Source organism: Rhinatrema bivittatum, chromosome 3, assembly GCF_901001135.1.
Source record: "Rhinatrema bivittatum chromosome 3, aRhiBiv1.1, whole genome shotgun sequence".
NCBI classification, from domain to species: Eukaryota; Metazoa; Chordata; class Amphibia; order Gymnophiona; family Rhinatrematidae; genus Rhinatrema; species Rhinatrema bivittatum.
Genome location: NC_042617.1, coordinates 281887484 through 281912951, shown reverse-complemented (window position 1 = coordinate 281912951; position 25468 = coordinate 281887484). Strand labels below are relative to the sequence as shown.

General features: G+C 47.3%; 1 pseudogene; it reads left to right on the top strand.

Annotated features, from left to right (window-relative positions):
* Positions 1–20834, top strand: part of LOC115087525 — a 36684-nt pseudogene extending 15850 nt beyond the window's left edge.
* Positions 20835–25468: the final 4634 nt, after the last annotated feature.

The following is a 25468-nucleotide window of genomic DNA, read 5'->3' as shown; positions in this document are numbered from 1 at the left end:
TAACTGTTGCGTGAAAGCAGAGAGTAATGTTGGAGTTGCATCAAAAGCATTGGGCTTAGTGATTCAGGGCAGTAAGCACCACATCATGTAGTTACCCCCATGTTTATTTGTTCCCCAAAACATAAAAGTCAGGGCCCTTGCTGGTTGCTGTCTGAATCCGATTCCCCTGTGTGTGTGTGTGTGTGTGTGTGTGTGTGTGTGTGTGTGTGTATGAGAGAGAAGGAAGTGTGTGTGCATATTATGAGAGAGGGAAATGTGTGTGTGCGTATGTATGAGAGAGAGGGAAGCTTTTGTGTGTGTATATGTATGTGAGAGAGAGCAAAGCGTTTGTGTGTAAGTATGTGTATATGAGAGACAGAGAAGTGTTTGTGTGTGTGTATGAAAGAGAGAGGGGGCGTTTGTGTATGCTTATATGAGAGAGAGGGAAACATCTGTGTGTGTGAGAGAGAGACGAGACAGTTTCTCACCTCTCCTACCCTACTAATCCATGAAGATTTCTGAGTGACAGGAAATCAAAAGTTCCTAGGTATGGAGAGTGGGGTATTTTTTTAATCTTTTAGTTTTAATTATTGGGTGTTATTTGATGTGTCTGCTGTTTTGAAATATTTCATTGGTGTTTTGGACAATTTTAAACATTTTTATGAGTTTTTAATTATTGGATAATTTGTCAATTATTTTGAAATATTGGTTTTATTAGAATTGTTTTACTATTATGAATGATTGTTTTATATTTCTTGATTTTCTTGATTATTTTATGAGAAAGCAGAGTTGCTTACCTGTAACAGGTGTTCTCCCAGGACAGCAGGATGTTAGTCCTCACATATGGGTGACATCATCAGATGGAGCCCTGTCTCGGAACACTTTTGTCAAAGTTTCTAGAACTTTGACTGGTACACTGAGCATGCCCAACATGCCACTAGCACTTTGGCCACCAGGGGTCCCCCTTTAGTCTCGATTGTAGCAAAAAGTACGAGCGAAAAATAAAATAAGAAAATAAGAAGACGGTATCGAACCCAACTCCGCAGGGTGTCGGGTGGGTTTCGTGAGGGGCCGCGTGCCCTTAGGATTCTGGGAAACATGGCGGATTGCAGCGTCTAGCTGGTCCGGGGACGCTGGAGGAGGTTGGCAAGATGACACCGCGGCAGCCAATCTTCCATCAAGCAAAGAGGGAGTTGCCAAAGAGGTAAGGTGGGTGTAGTGGAGACATCGGGCAGCGACGGTTGCAACGACGATATTGTGCTACTGACATTGCCATGACCCTGACTGAGTGTGCCTTCACTTGTCCCTGACGTGGAAGGCCTGCTTGCTGGTAGCAGAATTCAATGCAGTCTGCCAACCAGTTGGAGAGAGTCTGCTTGCCCACCGCAATGCCAAGCTTGGTTTTGCCAAATGAAACAAAGAGTTGGGTGGACTTCCTATGGGCTGCAGTGCGATATAAATAAAATGTAAGTGCACGTTTACAGTCCAAGGTGTGCAGAGCTCGCTCACCCGGGTGAGTGTGAGGCCTTGGAAAGAAAGTGGGCAAGACTATGGACTGATTTAAATGGAAATCAGTGACCACCTTAGGCAGGAATTTAGGGTGAGTGCTAGGGATGTGCAGACAAAACGTTTGCGTTGATAAGTTGATAAGTTGAAGTTGAGGGTCGATTTCGTTCAATATGGACATATGGAGAATTCCATAAGTTGAGGGTCTGTCCATACGTTCACCGGTTCCCTAAATAAACATTTAAACCCCTCACCCTCCTTAATCCCCCCCCAAGACTTACCAAAACTCCCTGGTGGTCCAGCGGGGAGTCAGGAAGCCATCCCTGTATTCCTTTGCGAGGAGCACGTGTCGTCGGCGTCACGTCGGAGTGACGTGGACGTCACGTGCTTCCCGCGCCTCCGCTCCGGGACCCCCATTGGACCCAACCGGAACTTTTGGCCAGCTTGGGGGGGCCTCCTGACCCCCCCAAGCTGGCCAAAAGTTCCGGTTGGGTCCAACGGGGGTCCCGGAGCGGAGGCGCGGAGAGCACGTGATGCCGACGTGACGTGCTTCACTGCGCCTCCGCTCCGGGACCCCCGCTGGACCCAACCGGAACTTTTGGCCAGCTTGGGGGGGCCTCCTGACCCCCCAAGCTGGCCAAAAGTTCCGGTTGGGTCCAATGGGGGTCCCGGAGCGGAGGTGCGGGAAGCACGTGACGTCCACGTCACTCCGACGTGACGCCGACGTCACGTGCTCCTCGCAAAGGAATACAGGGATGGCTTCCTGACTCCTCGCTGGACCACCAGGGAGTTTTGGTAAGTTTTGGGGGGGTCAGGAGGGTGGGGGGTTTAAGTGTTTATTTAGGTTCAACGTATTCAACATAGCTATGTTGAATAAGTTGAAAATCGCGATGCGTTGCGCATCATCACTTTTTTAAGTTTAAAAAAAAAAAAGTTGCGTTTTACATATGCGTTCAAAACGAATGCACACCCCTAGTGAGTGCCGAGAACTACCCGGTCATGGAGGAACCTTGTGTAGGGTGAGTAGGTCACAAGGGCCTGTAACTCACTTACCCTGTGAGCAGATGTAATGATTACTAGGAAAATAGTTTTCCATGTAAGATATCTGAGTTCACAGGAGTGTAGGGACTCAAAAGGAGGACACATGAATCACGACCGGTGGTTGTAGAGGAGGCTTAAGCTGTAGTAAGCCTCTCATGAAGCGACTCACCAGGGGTTGAGCCATTATCGGGGCATCCCCTATACCTTGATGGTACGCAGAGATGGCACTGAGGTGTACTCGTATAGAGGAAGTCTGGAGACCAGATTCCGAGAGGTGCCAGAGATAGTCTAATAATTTGGATGTGGGGCAAGAAAAGGGATCAAAGCCCTTCTGTGTGCACCACAAGGTAAACCTCTTCCATTTAGAGCGGTAAGATTTCCGCGTGGAAGGCTTCCGTGAAGCTACGAGGACTTGAGAGATGCCACTAGAAAGATTGAGTGGTTGTAGAATCAACCTTTCAACATCCAGGCCGTCAGAGACAGGGTCTGGAGGTTCAGGTGGCGTAATTTGCTGTGATTCTGTATTATGAGGTTGGGCTTCATGCCCAGGTGAATGGGATCCTAGACAGAGAGGTCGAGAAGAATGGGATACCAGACTTGGCATGGCCAATACGGGGCTATGAGTAACATGGTGCCTCGGTCCTGTTGTAGCTTCACGAGAGTCTTGCTTATCAGTGGAATTGGAGGGTACGCATATAGCAGACCTATGTTCCAGGGACGGGCGAAGGCATACATGGTTGGTGCTATCCAGTCCCTGTGCAGGGAGCAGAAACGTTCCACTTTGCAGTTCTGCTTGGACGGAAAGAGGTCGATGATCGGCTGACCCCACCAGTGGAAGCTTCTGCTCGCAACAGAGGGATCCAAGGACCACTCGTGGGGCTGGAAACATCAGCTGAGGCAGTCTGCCAGTGCATTCTCTGTGCCTGCCAGATAAGTGGCTCGCAGTAGAATTGAGTGCGACAGGGCCCAGGCCCAAATCTGTGCCGCCTCTTGGCACAGCAGATAAGAGCCCATGCCCCCCTGTTTGTTCAGGTACTACATTGCAACTTGATTGTCTGTTTGGATCAAGACTACCTGGTTGGAGATGCATTCCTTGAATGCATTGAGGGCGTACCGCATTGCCCGAAGCTCCAGGAAGTTTATCTGATAGGTCGCTTCGGTTCTTGTCCAAGTCCTTTGGGTTTGAAGGCTTTCAACATGGGCTCCCCAACCTAGGTTGGAGGCGACCGTGGTTAAGGTCACTTGAGAAGCTGGTTGCTGGAAGGGTAGACCTGTTTGTAAGTTGGCCTTGTGCATCCACCAAGCAAGAGACAAACAACGTTGACTGGTTATGTGGACAAGGGACATAAGCGGCTGAGTGGCTTGATGCCATTGAGATTTAAAGTCCATTGTGGCAGTCTCATGGCTAAGCATGCCATTGGGGTTACATGGACTGTTGATGCCATGTGGCTGAGTAATGTGAGCAGTTGGAGAGCTGAGGCTGTTTGTCGACTGCTGATAGAGCTGGCTAGGTTGGACAGTGTGGTTGCGCGGTCATTAGGTAAGAAGCCTTTGGCTACTGTGGTGTCTAGGTCTGCTCCTATGAAGGAGAGATGATAAGATGGTGTCAAGTGGGATTTCAGGTAGTTGATCAGAAATCCCAGTGAGTGCAGGAGCTGTATAGTGAGACCAAGGGAGTCGAGGGCTCCTTGTCTGGACTGGCTTTTTATGAGCCAGTCGTCCAGATATGGAAAGTTGTGTATGCCCTGTGGCGTAAATGTGCAGCCACTACTGCCAGGCACTTGGTGAACACTCGGGGCGCGGAGGCCAGGCCGAATGGCAGTACTCTGTATTGATAATGCCCATGCCCCACTACAAATTGTAGGTACTTGCAATGAGGAGGGAAGATTGCAGTATGATTGTGTGTGTCTTGAAGGTCCAGAGAACAGAGCCAATCCTCTTCATGTAGTAGAGGAAGCATGGTGCCTAGGGACACTGAACCGTTTCTTGAAAAAAAAATGTGCTCAATACATGGAGGTCCAGAATAGGCCAGAGGCCGCCGGTCTTTTTTTGGAATTAGGAAATACCTGGAGTAGAACTCTCTCCCCTGTTGGGTCAAGGGAACCGGTTCTAAGGCCCTGGCACACAGAAGGGTTGAGCGTTCTGACTCGAGAAGTGTTGTGTGATCGTCCCGGCTCCACGATAAACTGGGTGGGGAGTCCGAGGGTACAGTTGAAAAATTTAGACGGTAACCGTAGGTTATGATGGATAGCACCCACTGGTCCGTGGTAATTGGATGCCAATTGGTTGCAAAGTGACAAAGACGGCCTCCCACTGGTGGATTGAATTGCAGGATTAAGGGGGGATGGTTGCTGCTCTCTGGAAAGGAGTCAAAAACTAGTTGCAAGACCAGCTTGTGGAGCTGGCTGCACTCTGCCTCGTCTGGCGGGTATGTTCTCTCTGAGGGACCCAAGCTGGTCGAGCACGGGATGCAGGAGGATAATATCTGCATGGTCTGTAGAATTGCTTTCTGATGTCCCTACATAAGCCCCTGCAGGCTACGGAGGGTGCATCTGAGGTGGCAGTTGATAGTTGACTCAGGGTCTCAAGATAGTCTTTTAACTGGGCCACTGCATCTTAGATTTTGTCCCCGAACAGGTTTTCTCCTGTACAGGGGAGATCTGCAAGCTTATCCTGCACCTCCGGCCGTAAGTCTGAGGCCTTGAGCCATGCCCAGCATCTGGCACTGATGCCCGCTGCCGAGACTCTGGATGCTGCTTCAAAAGAGTCGTAAGCAGCTCTGACCTTGTGCTTACTGTTATGTTCGTGGACCCTTGGGCCGGCTGAGACTGCAGGTATCGTGCTGTGGATACCCACAGTGGGCGTCGCTGCCGGGAGGCAGTGCTGAGGAGAGACTTCGAAGACAGCTTCACCACTGGAAGTCTGAGGTCCCCGCAGGAGGAGCCCGTAGGGACCCAGGCCTCTTGGTCTTAGGTGGATCCTATGCGACCAAGGATCAGAAGAGCAGCCTGCCAAGGTAATCCAATGATGAGATGGCGCTGGCCGGGGAGTTGGATGGTCTGATGAACCCTCGGTCCAAGTTTTCTTTGATATAGGCGGACATGGCCTGGGTCTCTGGGAGTGATAGTGGATAGACCCTTCCTCGAGGTGGCGTGGTGCCGAGGATCAGGTTGATCACACAATCGAAGGGCCGGTGCTCGGGGAGTAGCTCGGTCTTCTCTTTCGAGAATACGTCTCGGAAGGCGTAGTACTGGGGTGGTAGCGCTAGTGGTGTTGTCAAGAGTGGTATCAGCGGTCGAGGCCAGGCAGACAGACGTTCATTAAAGCAGGTCAGCCCCCAGGACGTAATCTGGAGGGAGTCCCAACTGATCACGGGAGAGTGCTTCCGAAGCATTGGCAAGCCTAACACGACTGGATGTATGGATTTCTCCAGGATGAGGAACGAGATCTCCTCGAGGTGTAGGAGACCGGTGTGGAGCGTTAGTGGCTGAGTATGAGTGGAAATGGTTCCTGGAAGTGGGGTCCCCTGAATCAAAGACACACATAAGGGGGGTTTCTGAGGTTAGACCCCCAAGCTGGAGTTGCTCTACCAGGTCCCGGAGGATAAAGTTCCCCCCGGCTCCAGAGTCCACCAGGGCTAGGGTGTCGAAGTTCCCGTCCGGGAGAATCAAGGTTACTGGAACAGTACACGGGAAGGCAGAGGTGGTGATACCTAGAGTTAACTCCCTGACTGACTCTAGGTCCGAACGTTTCCCGGACGCTCGTGACAGCAGGCAAGGAAATGCCCCTTGCCCCCACAATAAAAACACAGGCCCTGGGCCTGGCACCTTCTCCTCTCCTCTTGGGAAATAGGACCCCGGCCCAACTGCATGGGTTCTGCATTGTGTAGCCCTGGGGAGGCCGGAGGAGAATGCCTGGTTCGGAGAGGCATGGTTCCGGAGCCCCCGAGTTCTTGAGTGGGTCTCCTCTCCCAGAACCGGCGTTGGATGCGGTGGTCTATGCGGCCAGTCAGGTCAATAAGATCATTCAAGTCGTCCGGGAGATCCCTGGCTGCCAACTCGTCCTGAAGTCGTAGAGAGAGCCCCTCCAGGAATATGCCATGCAGGCTATCGCTTCTCCAGTTCAGCTCGGCAGCCAGGGTCTGAAACTCTACGGCGTACTCCGCCAAGGGACGGTTACCCTGCCATAGCTGGAGCAATTCAGACGCGGCCATGGGTCCGTGGGAGGGCTCGTCAAAGATCAGTCAAAAAGAAGTGACGAATTGAACTAAGTTGGCTAAGCGAGGATCCTGGTGCTCCCATAAGGAAAAGGCCCAAGCCAATGGCCTCCCATCCAAGAGGGATATAATGTAGCTTGTTTTGATCTGGTCAGTGGGAAACTGCGCTGGTAATAGGTAGAAGCAGATATAACATTGGTTCAAGAATCCGCGACACATTTTCGCATCCCCTGAGTACCGCGAAGGTGCTGGCATCTGTATGGGCGCAGACGGCCCTGCATTAGGGATGGCTACCGGTACAGGGGAACCGGAAGCGGCGGCTCCTTCCACCCGATCCGCTAACCTCTGCAAAGTTGCCACCAGTGAGTTGAGGCAAGTTTGCTGCTGGTGCAACCTCTGTGCAATTCCCGGGATGGCTTTCAAGGTCGAGAGGTCCGCCAGGTCCATGGCCTTGCAAACTGTTATGTTCGTGGACCCTTGGGCCGGAAGAGACTGCAGGTGTCGTGCTGTGGATTCCCACAGTGGGCGTTGCAGCCGGGAGGTGGCGCTGAGGAGAGACTTCGAAGACGGCTTCACCACTGGAAGCCCGAGGTCCCCCCAGGAGGAGCCCGAAGGGACCCAGGCCTCTTGGTCTTAGGTGGATCCTATGCGACCAAGGATCAGAAGAGCAGCCTGCCGAGGTAATCCAACGATGAGATGGCGCCCAGGAGGTCAGGAGAAACTTCACTCTTGGAAGCCCGCAGTCCCCCCAGGAGGAGCCCGTGAAGACCCAAGCCGCTGGGGCTTAGGAGAACCCTCCAGGGGGGGATGAACAAGTACCTGCGGCAGTGGGAAGAGACGAAACCGAAGTCCAGGAACAAGCCAAGGTTGGGAGCCAGAAGTCAGATATCGGATGCCAAAACCAGGGATGGAAGCAGGAGCCGGAGTCGAAGAACAAAGCATGGTCAGGAACCAGGAATCAGACGTCTGATGCCAAAACCAGGGACGGAAGCAGAAGCCGGAGTTGAAGAACAAAGCAAGGTCAGGAGCCAGGAATCAGACGTCAGGAACAATCAGGAACTGGGAAACAGGAAGCACAACTAGCTACTCCGAAGAGTGAACCTTGTTGCTAGGCACTGGCTAGCTGTGGCTGCCGGGTTTAAATAACCCGGCAGCATCTGACATCAGCAGGGAGGCGTCCTCTGTTTTCCCGTGCTGGCCCCTTTAAATAGAGAACCCCTGCGCACGTGCCTAGGAGGCGGGGCTAGCAGCGGATCGCCAGCGGCGTCTCCCTCGCAGGGAGGACGCTGCAGTAGGCCGCGTCTCAGGCCTGGGCGGCTGCGTCTTGGGTTCGGCGAGCCGGAGGGGGCTCCCGCGGACAGAGCGGACCGGGGATCGCAACACTTACCTGTTTCCAATCCTTTCTGTAGGATGGAGGACAAGGTGTCTTCTTGTTGTTGTGGTATTTATTTATTTATTTATTTAAAATCTTTTCTATACCGTCGTTAAGATAAGTACCATCACAATGGTTTAAAGTAAGGCACATAAATTAATGTATGGAATCATGTAATCTAAACATGTGCCATAAAGGTTCGGTTACATAGATTTATAATAGATACTATTTGGTGAATGTGATAAATCTTGTCCTTTTATACCTGTAAAATTTTTGAATACAAGTATAGTTTTATAACTTTATCTATCCATTAGTGGTGAGATGAAATAAAAATTTGCACATATTTGGGTAAGTGCTGTGTGTGGCTGTTCTACTATCCGCACCCTACTCCTTTTCTATTCTCCATTCTCTTTGTGATAAGCTTTTTTAAAGAGCCAGGTTTTTAAACTTTTTAAAAAAGTTTTGATGTCTCTTTGTAATCTGATCTCTAGAGGCATGGTGTTCCATAGTATTGGACCTGCTAATGTTAGTGCCCTTTCTCTCACTTGGGTTAGTCTAGCTGTTTTGACGGAAGGGACAGTTAGGAGTGCTTTGTTGGCTGATCTCAGGTTTCTATGAGGGACATGTACACGTAGTGCTGTGTTCAGCCATTCTGCTTTTTCGTTATGTATTAATCTGTATATAGTGCATAGTGTTTTGTATTGTATTCTGTGCTCAATGGGTAACCAGTGTAATTCAGCTAGGGTATCAGTAATGTGGTCTCTTTTTCTTTTACCCGTCAAAATTCTTGCTGCAGTATTTTGTAGTATTTGTAGTGGTCTTAGTGTTGTGTATGGTAGTCCTAGCAGTAGGGCGTTACAGTAATCAGTACTAGAAAATATTAAAGCTTGTAACATTGATCGAAAGTTAGTAGTTGTTAGTAATGGTTTTAGTCTCCTGAGAATCATGAGTTTGGCTTATCCTTCCTTTACCTTTAAAGATATATGTTGTTTCATGCTTAGTTCCATGTCAATTATTACTCCAAGGTTCCGTACTTTCTCTGCTAATTCTATTTTCTGGTTGTTTTTGAGCGTAATTGGGTTTTGAATTGTCTCTATATTTTTTCATTCTAAATGTAGGAATTCTGTTTTTTCGATGTTAATAACTTGTTCCATTTGGTTTAGTAGCTGTTTGATAATATCTAGGTACATGTTAGCTAGGTTTAATGTTTTTTCGATTGTGTCATCAATGGGTTGGATGAATTGAATGTCATCAGCATATATGTAATATATATAATGCCCAGACCTGCTAGAAGGTGACATAAAAGCAGCAAGTATATGTTAAAGAGTGTTGCGGACAAGGCTGATTCTTGTGGTACTCCTGTTTGAAGGTTTATTTTTTCTGATATTACATCTTTGATCTATACTTGAAAGTATCTGTTGTTTAGATATGATCTGAACCAGTTGATTGTTTTGTTATGTAATCCTATTTCTTCTTGTCTTTTTAATAGTATGTCATGATTTACTGTGTCAAAGGCTGCTGACAGGTCTAGCATCTCTAGAATGTAATGTTTTCCACTATCGAAACCTCTCATGATATTGTCTGTTAGGGAAAGTAGCAATGTCTCTGTGCTGTAATGTTTGCGGAAACCATGCTGTGATGGATAAAGTATATTGTTGTTGTCTAAGTGCTCAGTTAGTTGATTTTGTACCGTTTTTTCAATTAATTTTGTAATTAGTGGTAGATTTGACACTGGTCTGTAATTGCTCAGTATAAGTGGGTCGCTGTTTTTTTTCTTTATAAATGGTTTTATGATTGCCCCTTTTAGTATATCTGCCATGGCTCCCTCCTCTAAGGATAGATTTATGATCTTTGCTAATATCGGAGATACTGTATTGGCTACTTTTTTTATGTCCATAGTTGGTAATGTATCAATTGCATGTGTGGCAGGATTTAGCTTTTTTACCATGGATTCAACTTCCAGTTCTGATATCTTGTTAAAAGTAGTCCATTGATTAACGTCTCTTTTTTGCATTTTAATTTCTTGCTTAGTTATATTTGGGATTTTGGTTTTTAGGTTCGCTATTTTGTCACTGAAAAAATTTGCTATTTCATTGCATCTATTTACTGGTAGGTTTTGGGGGATTCTGATTTATCATTGGTGAGGTTTTTTACTGTGGTAAATAAGGTTCTTGGGTTATTTGCAAACTTCTCTATTTTAGAGCTGAAGTATTGTTTTTTTGCATCAAGAATAATTTGTTTGTAGTAGGCTAGGTGTTTTCTATATTTAGTTAGGTTTTCGGTTGTTTTGTCTTTTCTCCATTCTTTTTCTTTTTTCCTAAGATTTCTTTTGACTTCCTTCATCTTTTCACTATGCTAGGGATTAGTTTGTTTGGGTTCTTTGATGCATATAAATTTTATGGGGTTTATCTCATCAGCTAGTCTGTTGGTTGTTTGTAGGTTCTCTGCAAAATCCTGGACTTGTTTCCAGAGATTTCTGTTATATTGGGTCATATATAATTGATATGCTGCTATTCGTGCTATCAACACGGACTCTTGAAAGACCCTTCGTCCCAATGCATCCAATGCCTTCTGATCCTTTCCAGGAGGGGCAGAGGAGTGTGGATGGGATCTTTTAGCCTTCTTTTGGGCTGATTCCACAACCACAGAATGGTGGGGCAATTGGCTCTTCTGAAAACCTGGGGCTTGTTGGACCAGGTAAGTAGCATCTGTCTTCCTGTTTACTGGAGGAACAGTACCTGGAAGGTCCCACAGGTGGTGCAAGAGGTCAAGCAGAACTTCATTAACTGGTATCGCAATCACCTCTTTTGGAGCATCTACAAATTGTAAGACCTCCAACATTTAGTGGCGAGCGTCCTCCTCCGTTATTAGTGGGAATGGTATGGACTCAGATATCTCTTTGACAAAGCTGACAAAAGAGAGGTCCTCCAGGGCAGAACGACACCTTTCCTCCAAGGGTGAAGGCTTTGAAAGCAATTCCTCAGAATCCTGTGAGGAATGGTTCGAGAATGTGTCCTCCATGGATCATAAGGAGTGTGTTCTTCACCCACCGGGATTCCTGAGGGAGGAAGGATGCCAGAATCGAGAGGACGAGAAAGCATCGATGGATGTCGAGGTGGCATTGATGGATGCGGCATCGGCATCGAAGGTGGCAGTGCAGGCACTGAGGGCATCGAGGCGGATGTGGTGCGCTTAGGCATCGACATTCCCGATGGCCCTGGAACGGGCTCTGCCATCGGTGGATCCCATGCTGGAATCAGGCTGGACGTCACTTCTTCTTCCTCCGAGGAACCTGGTAAGGGAATCGGGACCTGCGAAGGCCTCAATGTATGACTCGGTGCCGGCATGTTCGATGGCACGGGCTGAGTCGACAGGGCACTGATAAGGATGTCTGGATGCTCAAAGAGTGGTGCGAACATCAAGGACGCAGGTTCCAGTGCCGCTATGGGGGCTGGCACTGGTGGTGAATGGAAGCCCCGAAGGGCATTCAGCACTGTTTCCCTCAGTGCTCGGTCCGGTCCTTCTCCGGCACCGAGGACAATGACACCGATGCTTTCAATGGTGTGGGTGACGGATGGTCACCCGCTCCCTGATGTTCACGGCGGGCCATCTCCGAAGTCGATGAGCCCTCTCCAGTTGGTGGCACTTGAACTGGAGTCGGTGGAGCAGAATGTTTTGATGCAAACAACTGCTCCATCTTGTCCAGATGAGCTCACTGGCCTTTGGGGGTCATTTGAGCGCAACTAGGGCATCGACAGACGTCGTACGAGGGACCTAAGCACAAAACACAAACAGTATGCGAGTCCATGATGGACATAGTCCTCGGACACTAGGGGCATTTTCTGAACCCGGTCACCATCGAAAAAAACGTGGGTGCGCAGTCGATGACCATGGGGCACCGAGGAGAATGTCACCGGGAATCGACCACAAACCGTGGGGAAAATACTTACCGAGCCCCGGAGGGAATGGAGCACGATGGGGGACCCCAGTGAGGGTGATTTTAGGAAGATTAAACTTCAAAAGTTCCATGAGGAAAGTTGTGAGAAATTTCTCACAGAGCTCCTAACCGCGAGGCAACTTGCTGCGCAGAAAAAAAGAGACTAAAGGGGGATCCCTGGTGGCTACAGTGTTAGTGGCATGCTGGACATGCTTAGTGTGCCAGTTAAAGTTCTAGAAACTTTGGCAAAAGTGTTCCGTGACAGGGCTCCATCTGATGATGTCACCCATATGTGAGGACTACCATTCTACTTGTCCTGGGAGAAATGTTGATGTTTCCAGTGCTCCCTCCATGTGACAGGGGCAAGCCAATTGCACGGATACCCTGTCACATGGTAAGGGCAAAGGCCATCGGCGCCATTTTAATTAGTGGCAGCCGACGGCCTGAGAGCTGGAGATCGCTCCCGGGACCCCACTGGACCACCAGGTACCTGTAAAATGTTTTTTGGGGGGGGGGGGGTCGGGAGAGTGGGGGAAGCTAAGGGATTAGTTTTAAAGGGTCAGGGTGGGTTTTTTGTTTATCGGCTCAGGCACAGCTGATAAACAAAACCGCGATCGGGCCGGATGAAAATAAAACCACGATGTGAATCGGAACCGGAATCCGAACCAATTCCGGTTCCGATTCACATCTCTAACTATTACATCCAACCCTGTAAGGGGACATATGATCATGAATGGACCAATCAAAACTGAATCTATCAGAGACGTATAACCCAATGTGTAAAAGTAACATAGTTACAGATGTAATATAGATACAAGGGATATAGTCACCACAAGATTAGTGCAAGCGTTATAAAAAATGTATCCATTCTATATCAGCTTTCAAACCATGTGGGGAGGGATTACAAAGTAAAAATCCATTGCTGTTCCCTGTGCAGTAATTGGGCAGAGAAATTTCTGCCCTGAGGAGAGAGGCTGCAAAGTCCTACCATAGGACTTACTGGTTCCTCCTGGTTAGACATTATATGCCTTCAAAAATGGGCACATGCACAGAACTTCATGTCAGGAAAGGAGAATTCTCCATGGTCTCAAAATACAGAAGGAACCTCATTTGCACACATATGTTATTTGCTAACTTCATGGAATGCCCCCTAGTCCTTCTGTATCCGAAAGAGTAAATAACTGATTCACAGTTACCCATTCTAGACCTCTCATGATTTTATAGCCCTCTATTATATCCCCCCTCAGCCAACTCTTCTCCAAGCTGAACATAAGAACATGCCATACTGGGTCAGACCAAGGGTCCATCAAGCCCTGCATCCTGTTTCCAACAGTAGCCAATCCAGGCCATAAGAACCTGGCAAGTACCCAAAAACTAAGTCTATTCCATGTTACCGTTGCTAGCAATAGTGGTGGCTATTATCCAAGTCAACCTAATCAATAGCAGGCAATGGACTTCTCCTCCAAGAACTCATCCCATCCTCCTCCAAACACAGCCACACTAACTGCACCAACCACATCCTCTGGCAACAAACTCCAGAGTCCAACTGCGCTCCGAGCGAAAAAGAACCCTCTCCGACCAGTTCCAAATATGCCACATGCCAACCCCATGGAGTGCCCCCCCAGTCCCTCCACCATCCGAAAGAGCAAAATACCAATTCACATTCACCCGCTCTAAACTCCCCATGACTCCAAACACCTCCATCATATCCCCCCTCAGCCGTCTCCTCTCCAAGCCGAAAAGTCCCACCCTCCCCAGTCTCTCCCCATAGGGGAGCTGCTCCACTCCCCCCACCATTCCGGTCGCCCCTCTCTGGACCCTCTCCATCGCAACCACATCTTCCCTGAGATGTGGCGACCAGAACCGCACACAGCATCCAAGGTGCGGTCCCACCATGGAGCGATACAGAGGCACCACGACACCCTCCGCTCTAGTCACCATTCCCCCTCAAACAATTCCCAACATTCTGCCCGCTTCTCCGACCGCCACAGCACACTGAACCAACAACCCTAACACACCATCCACTATGACGCCTAGATCTCTCTCCTGGGCAGCAGCAACCAACATGGAACCCAACGTTGTGCAACTACAGCATGGGTCATTTCTCCCCACATGCACCACCCTGCACCCGTCCACATCAAATTTCATCCGCCACTCTGATGCTACAGCCCCACAAGGTCCTGCAATTCACCACAATCTGCCTGTGACCCAACCACTCTGAACAATCTTTAGCCTTTCCTCATAGGGGAGCTGATCCATCTCCTTTATCATTTGGGTTGCCCTTCTCTTTATCTTCACCAGTGTAACTATATCTTTTTTGAGATGCCGCGACCAGAATTGTACACAGTACTCAAGGTGTGGTCTCACTATGGAATGATACAGAAGCATTATGACATTTTCCATTTTATTAACCATTCCCTTCCTAAAAATTCCTAACATTCTGTTTGCTTTTTTGACTGCTGCAGCATAACTGAGCCGACAATGTCAATGTATTATCCACTATGATACCTAGATCTTTTCCTGGGTGGTAGCTCTTGATATGGAACCTAACATCGTGTAACTACAGCAAAGGTTATTTTCCCCTATATACATCACCTTGCATTTGTCTACATTAAATTTCATCTGCCATTTGGATGCCTAATCTTCCATTCCTCCTACAATTTATCACAATCTGAATGTGATTTAACTACTCTGAATAATTTTGTATCATCCGCAAATTTGATAACCTCACTCGTCGTATTCCTTTCCAGATCATTTATATATATATGAAAAGCACCGGTCCAAGTACAGAACCCTGAGGCACTCCACTGTTTACGTTTTTCCACTGTAAAAACAGACCATTTAATCCTACTCTCTGTTTCCTGTCTTTTAACCAGTTTGTAATCCACGAAAGGACACCGCCTCCTATCCCATGACTTTTCAGTTTTCTTAGAAACATCTCATGAGGGACTTTGTCAAAAGCCTTTTAAATATCCAAATACGCTACATCTACCAGCAGGGGTGGCTCAAGGCAATCTGCTGCCTGAAGTGAGGGATGAGATGGCCCCCCCCCCCCCGCCCCCTTCGCTCCCCTCTGCCTCCCTCTCTCCCTTTTCCACACGCACCCATACATGCATACCCACATATATGCTCATTCACGTCTCTCTCTCTTCCATACACACGTGTACTCTCATTGTCTCTTCTCACCTCTCATCCCCCTCAAGCACCCTCACACATGCTCTCTCACCCTCCCCCCCTGCCACGCAATCTGTCACACATACACACACCCACACCCACACCCATACCCACACACACACTCTTCTACACACTCTCACCGAGGCCTTCATATTCGCCACAAGTGGGACAAGCTCTGCTCACGGCATGCAGGGTTCTCCTCCGTCTTTGCCATTTTCTGCGCAGAATTTCCCTCTAGCAATTACAGTCATGTCTACTCTGTCACTGCAACCAGGAAATAATACCACTGGTTTTCAGCCTTAACTCCCCTTCCCTCCTATTACTGTGCAGACAGGGGTAATTTAAAATTAACATAGGAAGAGAACGACTTCTGTCGGCTTCAAAGGAAAGAATTTACATTGGCTAAGTCTAATCAACTTAAAGGACTGCAAAATGGACCACATGTCACCATCTATCTTTTGTAGTAGTTTTAATGTGATTCCCTAGCTTTTTGGCCTTAAAAAGAGGAAAGAGAGCAAACAATTTATCTTCTACAGCTTTATTTACCTTTGTCAGTTACTGACCAGCGCTTGCTGGGCTGGGACTTGCCTTCAGCCTTGCCTGCTGCCGCGGTGCTTCAATGTGGGGTCTCCCTGCAAGGCCCAGCATCTGCCAAGCGCTACTAGCTCCCCCAGTCTGCCTTCTGTGACTCTGCGTGCAGGATCCATTGCTTCTGCCTGGACGGAAGACTGCCACTCTACTCCAGTGGAAGCAGGCACAATTCTCGCTTGCCTCAGGATCATCCATCAGAGGCCCACAGGTCCTTTGTTGTTTTGGCGGCAGGGTGAGACGACCGCTAGAAGAGTTTGGGGGAGCAGTTTTTGCCGCTTCCAAACTTTACCGCCTAAAGCGGCCACCTCATCCTACCTCATTATAGAAACGCCCCTGTCTACCAATTCACCTTTATCCACGTGTTTATTAACCCCTTCAATAAAATGAAGCAGATTTGTGAGGCAAGACTTCCCTTAGGTAAATCCATGTTGACTGTGTTCCATTAAACCATGTCTTTCTATATGTTCTGTGATTTTGATTTTTAGAATGGATTCCACTATTTTTCCCGGCACTGAAGTCAGGCTCACTGGTGTATAGTATCCTGAATCACCCCTGGAGCCTTTTTTAAATATTGGGGTTACATTGGTCACCCTCCAGTCTTCAGGTACAATGGATGATTTTAATGATAGGTTACAAATTTTTACTAATAGGTCTGAAATTTTTTAGTTCTTTCAGAACCCAGATGATTTGTTACTCTTTAGTTTGTTCACCGTGATTTGGTTCAGTTCATCTGACTCTTCACGCTTGAAATCCATCTGTGGAACTGTTATCTCCCCAACATCCTCCTTAGTAAACACAGAAGCAAAGAATTCATTTAGTCTTTCTGCAATGGCCTTATCTTCCTTAAGAGCCCCTTTAACCCCCCTGTCATCTAATGCTCCAACCGACTCCCTCACAGGTTCCTTGCTTCAGATATATTTTTTAAAGTTTTAATTATGAGTTTTTGCCTCTATAGCCAACTTCATTTCAAATGCTCTCTTAATCTGTCTTATCAATGTTTTACATTTGACAAAGCTTATGCTTTTTCCTATTTTCTTCAAATGGATTCTTCTTCCAATTTTTGAAGGATTTTTTTTTGGATAAAATAGCCTCTTTCACCTCACCTTTAGCCATGCCAGTAATCGTTTAGCCTTCCTTCCACTTTTCTTAATATGTGGAATATATCTGAACTGTGCTTCTAAGAAGATATTTTTAAATAATGTCCATGCCTGTTGTACACTTTTAACCTTTGCAGCTGCACCTTTCAGTATTTTTCTAACTATTTTCCTCATTTTATCAAAGTTTCCCTTTTGAAAATTTACTGTTAGAGTTGTAGATTTACATATTGTCCCCTTCCAATCATTGGTCATTTGTATATTGTTGTAGATAAATTATTGTACATCACCTGGAGCTCTCTGAGATGGGGTGCTTTATAAGCTTAAGTTATAAATCAATAAATAAAAGAGAAGGGAAAAAAGGGCATGGGAAAGGAGTAAGGGAGGATGGAGGAAAGGAGAAGGAAGAATGGGAATATGAAAGGATTGCTAGAGACATGGGGAGATAGTTGTCATGGGAGAAATCCCCTGCAGGCCCATTATATGTAAGTGGTGGCATGTTCTTCCCACTTGCCCAACATTACCTGGTGACCCCTCCCCCATCCCCTATCAAACTTCCACCCCCACCCCACAGCCAGCGCTGGACTCTGGTTGTGTTTCCCCCCAACAAGACCCAGCAGTCAACATTCTGGAATCAGAATCTTGTTCTCCTTCCTCCATTAATGTGGGATTATAGACAGGACAAAGCTCATAATTCTGTCAGTAAGGTTGAATCTGCAAGGACTCAGACTGGCAGACACCGAGGGAGCATGTACACACCACCAGGGTCCCACATCTGCAAAGAGATTCATTTGAGCAGAGGCATGCTTTAATACTGGATAAGAAAGAAGGGAGACTTTATGCTGAATAAAGGTTAGGGAATGAACAGGGACTCATGCACCCCAATGACTAGAATAATTGTATACAGAGAGCGACTGCTTTTGAGGACCGTGGTGGCAGCTAACTCTAATCCACAGAGGTAAAAACACCTTCGGAATATTCATTAAATTGTCTGGGCTTACATTAAGGTACTCATAAAGCTGTGACTTTAATATTTGCAGACTTTAAAATTTGCACTGTGCTGTGTCTCCAAGGAGCCTTTAATGTCATTCTTATTTGTTTTCTTTTTATTTTATACTTATTTACACACAGACTGCAAAAGCATAAAAGGCTTGACGACTGCAGCCAACCCAAACCTGTCGCTGGTGACGGATTGCATGGAGCACGCTCTGACTGCAGTGCACCCCCGCACCCGCTACTCCGCCGGCTGGGATGCCAAACTTTTCTTTATCCCCCTCTCTTACCTGCCAACGGTGCTGGCAGACTACCTGCTGACTCCATCACTACCCAAGCTCACCAGGGTGTGACAGCTGTGCAGTATCAGAGGAGTGGCATTGCCATCGGGGATCACTGCTCTTGACCTTCTTCTGCAGCAGAGATCTTCTCAGCTATGGAATGCGAGTTCTTTCTGAACATCACATGGGTTTATTACTATACATTGTTATTGTATTCCTCTGCCCTGCAAGCCCTCTCTCCTAAATTCATCCATTCTGGCTTTCATCAGGATAGTATCATGCATGGCCTTTCACTTTACTCCTTCCTATCTAACTCTCATTGGTGGGTCCTCATGTACAGCCTCTCTTTTTATCCCTTCCCATTTCTCTCTCATCAGGGATCCATCAGGCAAGTCCTTTCCCCATATCTCTCCAAGCCAGCTCCCATATACACTAGTATAGATTTGCTTGTGTAGCCCCATCCTGGATGTAACCTGTGTGGTAATGGAGTCCCCCTCTGTGAGTATACTTCTGAGGTGAACTGTCCCTATAAACCAGCAAATAAATATACCAAAATGAAACAACACTGTTTTTATTTTTGCAGGAGATGAATTGCATTTCGAGTTATGCATAAATAAGGGGTTAAAAACATATACACAGTGTAGCATTTGCAAACAATGCAAATGGCCTAAAATAAGACATTTCACTTAAATAAATCACAATAAATGCCTGCTATACCTTTGAATTGCTAGTGAGCTCACTAAATCCCTGTGGGTATAATACTACATTAGTCACTGGGCCCAATATTGTTCATGCACAAGCAAAGATAATTGCCTCCCAGTTCCACCCAAGTCCGTGCTGTAGTACTAAATGTCCCTTAGCACATGGCAGCCAGGTGACTGTACCCTCTGACTCTCTGAAAGTGTTCATCAATATTGAAGCAGATGCTAGTGTAGCTGCCATGAACAAGTGGATGCCCCTTTCCCCCTTAGGATACATTGATGGGGGCCCTGAGGACTCAAAGGTTAATGTTTGAACAGCTCAAAACTGGATTAATTTGTAATCTGTGAGGTTTTAATGATGAAACAGATAAACACTGCCTTTTGTGCAATGAATGTCACAACAGATAGATAGCAGCTCAGAAGTTATCGTAAGCCCTGAATCAGGGACCTGCTTTCATGTGGGTGTGTGTATCAAAGTGCTCACTCCTGCCCAAGGCCACTCTTCTACTGCCAGATCCTGGAATCCCTCTGCAGCTATGCTGCCTGGAGATTCAGCAATCCACAGCTTCTTGGACTGCACTCATCTGGCTCAGCAATTCCCTAGGTAGCTCTCTCACGCTGTCTGGTCCCAGCTCTGACGCCTGGAAGATCAGCAATAATGACTTCCAGCCGTGCACTAAAACCATGAGTGGGGCAGAACAGGTAAATAGAGAACAGTTATTTACTTTATTTAATAGCACTCCTGAGTGGGATAAATCCCGGTTGCTGGACCCAGAGGCACACAATCAAAGTTTTGACCTTATTTGCAACAGTTCTCCAGGATAGCTCTAACATCTGAGTGGTCCAAGGATCCCTGTGGGGGGGGGGGGGGGGGAAGCATAGCTTCAAGGCCCTTTTGCATACATCACAGTTTCATAGCCCCTTAGGTCCCTTGGCATACAGCAATGATAATCTCTACATTCTATGGGGTCTATTTACGAAGCCTCGATATTTTCTTGCGGAAGGGCTAAAATATCACAGGGATGTGGCTCTGCAATATTTTGCCCCTTCCTGACATATTTTAGAAGCTTTCATGCTAAGACCCATAGATATACCTTGGCCTCCTCACCAGTTTAATCCATCCACTCCAGATTGTACAAAATTCGGCTGCCAAACTACTTACCATTAACTTGGAGAGTCCATTGGTGCCATCTAGGCCCAGAGCTAGCGGGCTTTCCGGTCTGCTTACTGACCTCTAATGACCTTTTTAAAGCTAGGAGGTGTCAGGGGTTCAGAGATGAGGGCACTAGCCAACTAGGGTAATGGGGTGAGAGGAGGACCCTACCTAGGATAGGCTTTAATGGAAAGGAGAGAGCTAGGGGGTGGGAAGGTTTAATTAAAGAGGGGCTTGCATTGGACTGGGATGGTCTGATATAATAGGGATGGGTTTGGGGAGGAGGCATGGCATTGCCCTGCTATTTACTTTATATCTTTATACTTTTGTTTGCAGGGCCTCCTCGAACGGCAGCCTTGGGGTGAGCAGAGGGAATCTAGTAAGACACCAGTAGTATTTTTCTACATTTTTGGGAGAGGTTCATTTTGGGCCACAAGGCCCTTGAATTCTAGTGTGAAAGCATCAGGACTCACATTAGGGCCACGGTTTTTCTGCATTAGAACAAGTTTCTGAAAAGGCGTAGCTAAAATAATATGGTTGAAAAATGTCTAAGTCAGCTGCATTGTTTTATTTACATAAAACTGAGTATGCATTATACAATGTTATGCATGCAAATGTATGCAAAGCAGCTAATTGTAATGGGACAGATTTTAGTAAAAGAAAACATGTGATATCATGAATATCACACTATATATGTGAATATATCATGCGATAAATGCTGTTTATCACACATTATAGCCCTATTGTGGATTTATAAATGACCCACTATGATAACAATAAACACGCTAGAAGCTAAGAGGTTTCCAACTTCTTTTTACTGTAGTTGATTAAATGATTTTTACAATTCTCTTCATGTTAAATCCAAAAAATTTTACAGGTTGAAATAATATAATTGTTGCGTCGGAGGTGGATCCTTGGGTCAAGGTGGGGTTGATGCAATCCGTAGGCAAGGACATATGGGTCCCCACCGTGGACAGGTGGAGTGGGCTGATAGGCAGAAGCCGCTGTAGCTTCAACTATACCAGCCCTCGTTCCTTGTGGGTTGAGGCTTTTGGGTGCTGGGGCCGGCAGGACTTAGGTGGGCCTCGAGTAAGAGAAGATAGTTCAGCCCAGAGACAGCAGGCAAGGGATGGAATCGTACTATTCTCGACTGGGTAAGGTTCTGGAAACCTGGGCGCCAATGGAACAAGGCAGACTGAGGGCGCTTGAGCAAAGATAGGCCGAAGCCTAATAAGTCCATGTTCAGGGAGTAGGCAAGAGAGGCGTCCGATGGCAGGCTTGGGTCAGGGCCGGCGGCAATCCAGGGGCTGTGGCAAGTAATGCTGAGATCTGATCACAGAGACAACCAATATCATAGTCGGTCAAAGCTGAGGTCTGGTCATGGAGAAATCAATAGCATAGTCGTACAAAGCGAGGGTCAGATCTGGAGACAGGCAGTACGTGGTCAGGCAAAGTGGAGGTCTGGGACTGGAGATAGGCTGTGGCATAGTCAGGCGAAGCAGTCAAAGACTGTGTAATCAATCCAAAGCATAGACAGGCTAGGAAAGAGGAAAGAGGAACCAGGAACAACGAGTTTCAGGTACTTGGAGTAGAGACGAATCTCAGTAGCACGGAGTACTCAAACAACGAGGAGACCTGTTGCAAAGGCGACGCAATGGAAAGGGGCCTGAGCTTAAATACTAAGAAGAAGTTGATGTCATCATCCAGGGCTGCAGCCAGGTTCCTGCAATGGGCCCTTCATAAGGATCAGCAATGCACGCGCTCCCTGAAGACGATCAAATAGTTCAGAGATTAGTGGCAATGCATATTTATTCTTATGGGTAATGGTGTTCAAGCCGCGGTAGTCAATACACGGTCTAAGTGACCCATCTTTCCCGCCCCAGAAGGAGAAGTAGAAGGGCGGATGAATCCCTTTGCAAGGTTTTCCTGGATATATTCTGTCATGGCCCTCGTTTCGGGCAGAGACAGAGGGTAGGTGCATCTTCGAGGAGGCGTGGTCCCTGGAAGGAGATCGATAGGGCAATCGAACCTCCGAAGAGGCGGAAGGTTTGCTTTTTGCTTGAAGAATACGTCCTCAAAGTCTCTATAAGGGGCAGGTATGCCTGAAGAAGTAACAGCCAAAGGAACCACAGATGGAGGTACCACTTTCTGGAGACAAGACTGGTGACAGGCAGGACCCCACTCCACCAGTTACAACAAACCCCAATTAAATTGGGGAGAATGCTTCTTTAGCCAGGGAAGTCCAAGGACTACTGGGTGGATGATTTCTCTAACACTAACTGAGTTCCTCAGTATGTAGAACGCCAGTGCACAGCTGGACAGGTTCTGTAGTATGAGATATTCAGCCGGGTAACGGCTCTCGATAGATGCAATACATAAGGAAGGTTCAAGCAAGCGAGTCTTTATACCCAGGAGTTGGACAAGGTCCCTAAGAATGAAATTACCTCCTGCTCTGGAATCTTCCAGAGCAAGATTGGGAAGGACGGGAATCCCAGATCAAGATAATTGGTATAGATGACTGAGGGGCCGGAGGGGTTGCGCCCAGGTTCAAGACCCCAACTGAACTCAGGCCGGGAGGTTTCCCAGACAGATAGGAAAAGTCTGTAGATGGTGGCCAGGTGCTCCGCAATACAGACACAGACTGGTTTGTCTCCACTGGAGGCACTCTTCTGGTGTCAGCGGTCCACAACCCAACTGCATGGGCTCTTCCGTCTTAGCCACTAGAGTGTCCCCACTTGGGGCAGGGTTGGTGGTTGGTGGCGAATGGACCGAACCCGAGAAGACTTCTTGGGCATCCGACTCTCCCGGTGACACTCTTGGAGACGGTGGTCGATTCGGCCTGTCAAGTCTATAAGGTCCTCAAGAGAGAAAGGGAGCTCCCTTGCAGCCAGCTCATCCTTCAGATGCGAGGAAAGTCCATCCAGGTAGATAGCTCATAGGCAGTCTTCCTGCAAACGAGCTCAGTAGCTAAGGTCCGAAACTTGATGGTATAATCGAAGAGACTTCTTTGACCTTGACGGAGGTGTAATAGGCTGGTGCTTGCCACGGCATGCCGTCCAGGATCATCGAAAGTTCGTCGAAACACAGCCACAAACTGAGACAGCTCCTTCAACAAGGAGTCTGAGCATTCCCACAGGGGGGAAGCCCAAGCCAGCGCCTTCTCTATGGAGACGGGATAAGATGAAGTCAATTAGTCTTTTTGTCCTGGAAGACAGAGGGCTGCAGAACGAATTGCATTTAGCATTGGTTAATAGAGATGTGAATCATGTCCTCGATCGTCTTAACGATCGATTTCGGCTGGGAGGGGGAGGGAATCGTATTGTTGCCGTTTGGGTGTTTAAAGTATCGTTAAAATCGTTAAAATCGTGAGCCGGCACACTAAAACACCCTAAAACCCACCCCCGACCCTTTAAATTAAATCCCCCACCCTCCCGAACCCCCCCAAAATGCCTTAAATTACCTGGGGGTCCGGAACGGCCTCCTGAAATCGAATCGTGTTGTCTTCAGCCGGCGCCATTTTGCGCCGCCATTTTGCAAAATGGCGGCGCAAAATGGCGCCGGCCATAGACCAACACAATTCGACTGCAGGAGGTCGTTCCGGACCCCCGCTGGACTTTTGGCAAGTCTTGTGGGGGTCAGGAGGCCCCCCCAAGCTGGCCAAAAGTCCCTGGGGGTCCAGCGGGGGTCCGGGAGCGATCTCCTGCCGCGAATCGTTTTTCCGGACGGAAAATGGCGCAGGCAGGAGATCGACTGCAGGAGGTCGTTCCGGACCCCCGCTGGACTTTTGGCAAGTCTTGTGGGGGTCAGGAGCCCCCTCCCCAAGCTGGCCAAAAGTCCCTGGGGGTCCGGGAGCAATCTGCTGGACCCCCAGGTAATTTAAAGCATTTTGGGGGGGTTCGGGAGGGTGGGGGATTTAATTTAAAGGGTCAGGGGTGGGTTTTAGGGTGTTTTAGTGTGCCGGTTTTCCCGCCCTCCCCCTTCCCCTCCCCCTTCCCCCGATTTACGATTTTTTGATGATAAATCGGGGGAATTGTTATTGTATCGTGGCTCTAACGATTTTTGACGATTTAAAATATATCGGGCGATATTTTAAATCGTCAAAAAATGATTCACATCCCTAACAAGTGGTGCTGACCCATAGCCTCCTTGCCTTATGGTTATCCTCTACTCCTGTCTCGCGGGAGAAACTTCAGGAAGGGATCAGCTATAAAGGACTTTGTGGAAGCAGTCCTTGATAATTAGCCCCGAGCCCAAAGTCACCGCTGAGAGGACCTGCCTCCAGGGGCACCATCATCGCCACAACTGGTAAACAAAGTTTTTGTTTCCTTCAGGCTTTTTAGTGTTCCAAATAGATTTTTGATGCTGATCACAGATATTACTTCAAAATTTGTACATCACGTAAGGTTTTGAGAAATGGCCAATTTTGTGTTACAGTAATTGTGAAATTTTAAAACATAATCTCACGTACATATATTTTTTTGCTGGACAGTAGTTTTATGATTTTTAAAATTCATGTCATATTTTTGACGGCCATAAGCAATGTAACAGAGACTAACTTCATGATCAAAAACTCTGTCTGATCATGCCAGAACTTGCTCAGGCAAGCCCCAGCTTGGCTGCAAGATTCCAACAAATGTTTCCATGCATAAGTGACACCAAGATAAAAGAAGGTGTTTTTGTTGGCCCACAAATCGGAGCTGTGATGAAGGACAGCCACTTTGATGGTCTTCTGCAAGGTACAGAATGTGTTGCGTGGACAGCCTTCAAGAATGTTGTTTGTAACTTTCTAGGCAACTATAAGGCAGCAGACTATGTTGAACAGTTTGAAAATCTGCTTCAGGCATTCAAATTGATGAAGTGCAACATGTCATTGAAGATACATTTTCTTCATTCCCACTTGGATTTCTCCCCAGACAACCTTGGTGCTGAGAGTGACGAACATGGTGAAAGGTTTCATCATAGCATTGTCAAAATGGAGAAATGGTATCAAGGCAAGTGGAACCCCTCCATGCTGGGTGACTATTGTTGGACTCTCATCTACGAAGTGTTGGACAGTGATTACAAACTAACATCTGCGGCAAAACATTTTTAGTTTTGTTTTCTGGTGCCAGCATTGCCATTATAGCTTATGCTGCTACAGACACTTAACAATGCTTAATGTATATCGCCCTTTTCTGGCAAACGGTACATGATACAGACATAATAAATACATATTTATATTCAGCTTGTTAAAATCTACTTGTTTCACTGAAGGTTGTGGAGGAAACAAAATGTTCCCAGAAATGTGTTTACAAGTGTTATCTAACAAAATGCATAATCTCAATTCTCATATCTCTTCTGAAGTCTTCTCTGTTTTCATAGATTTCCTTTTCGTAGTCATAGGGTAAGAAGATGTGAAGAAATTCAATGTCACATGAGAGGGCCAGAATA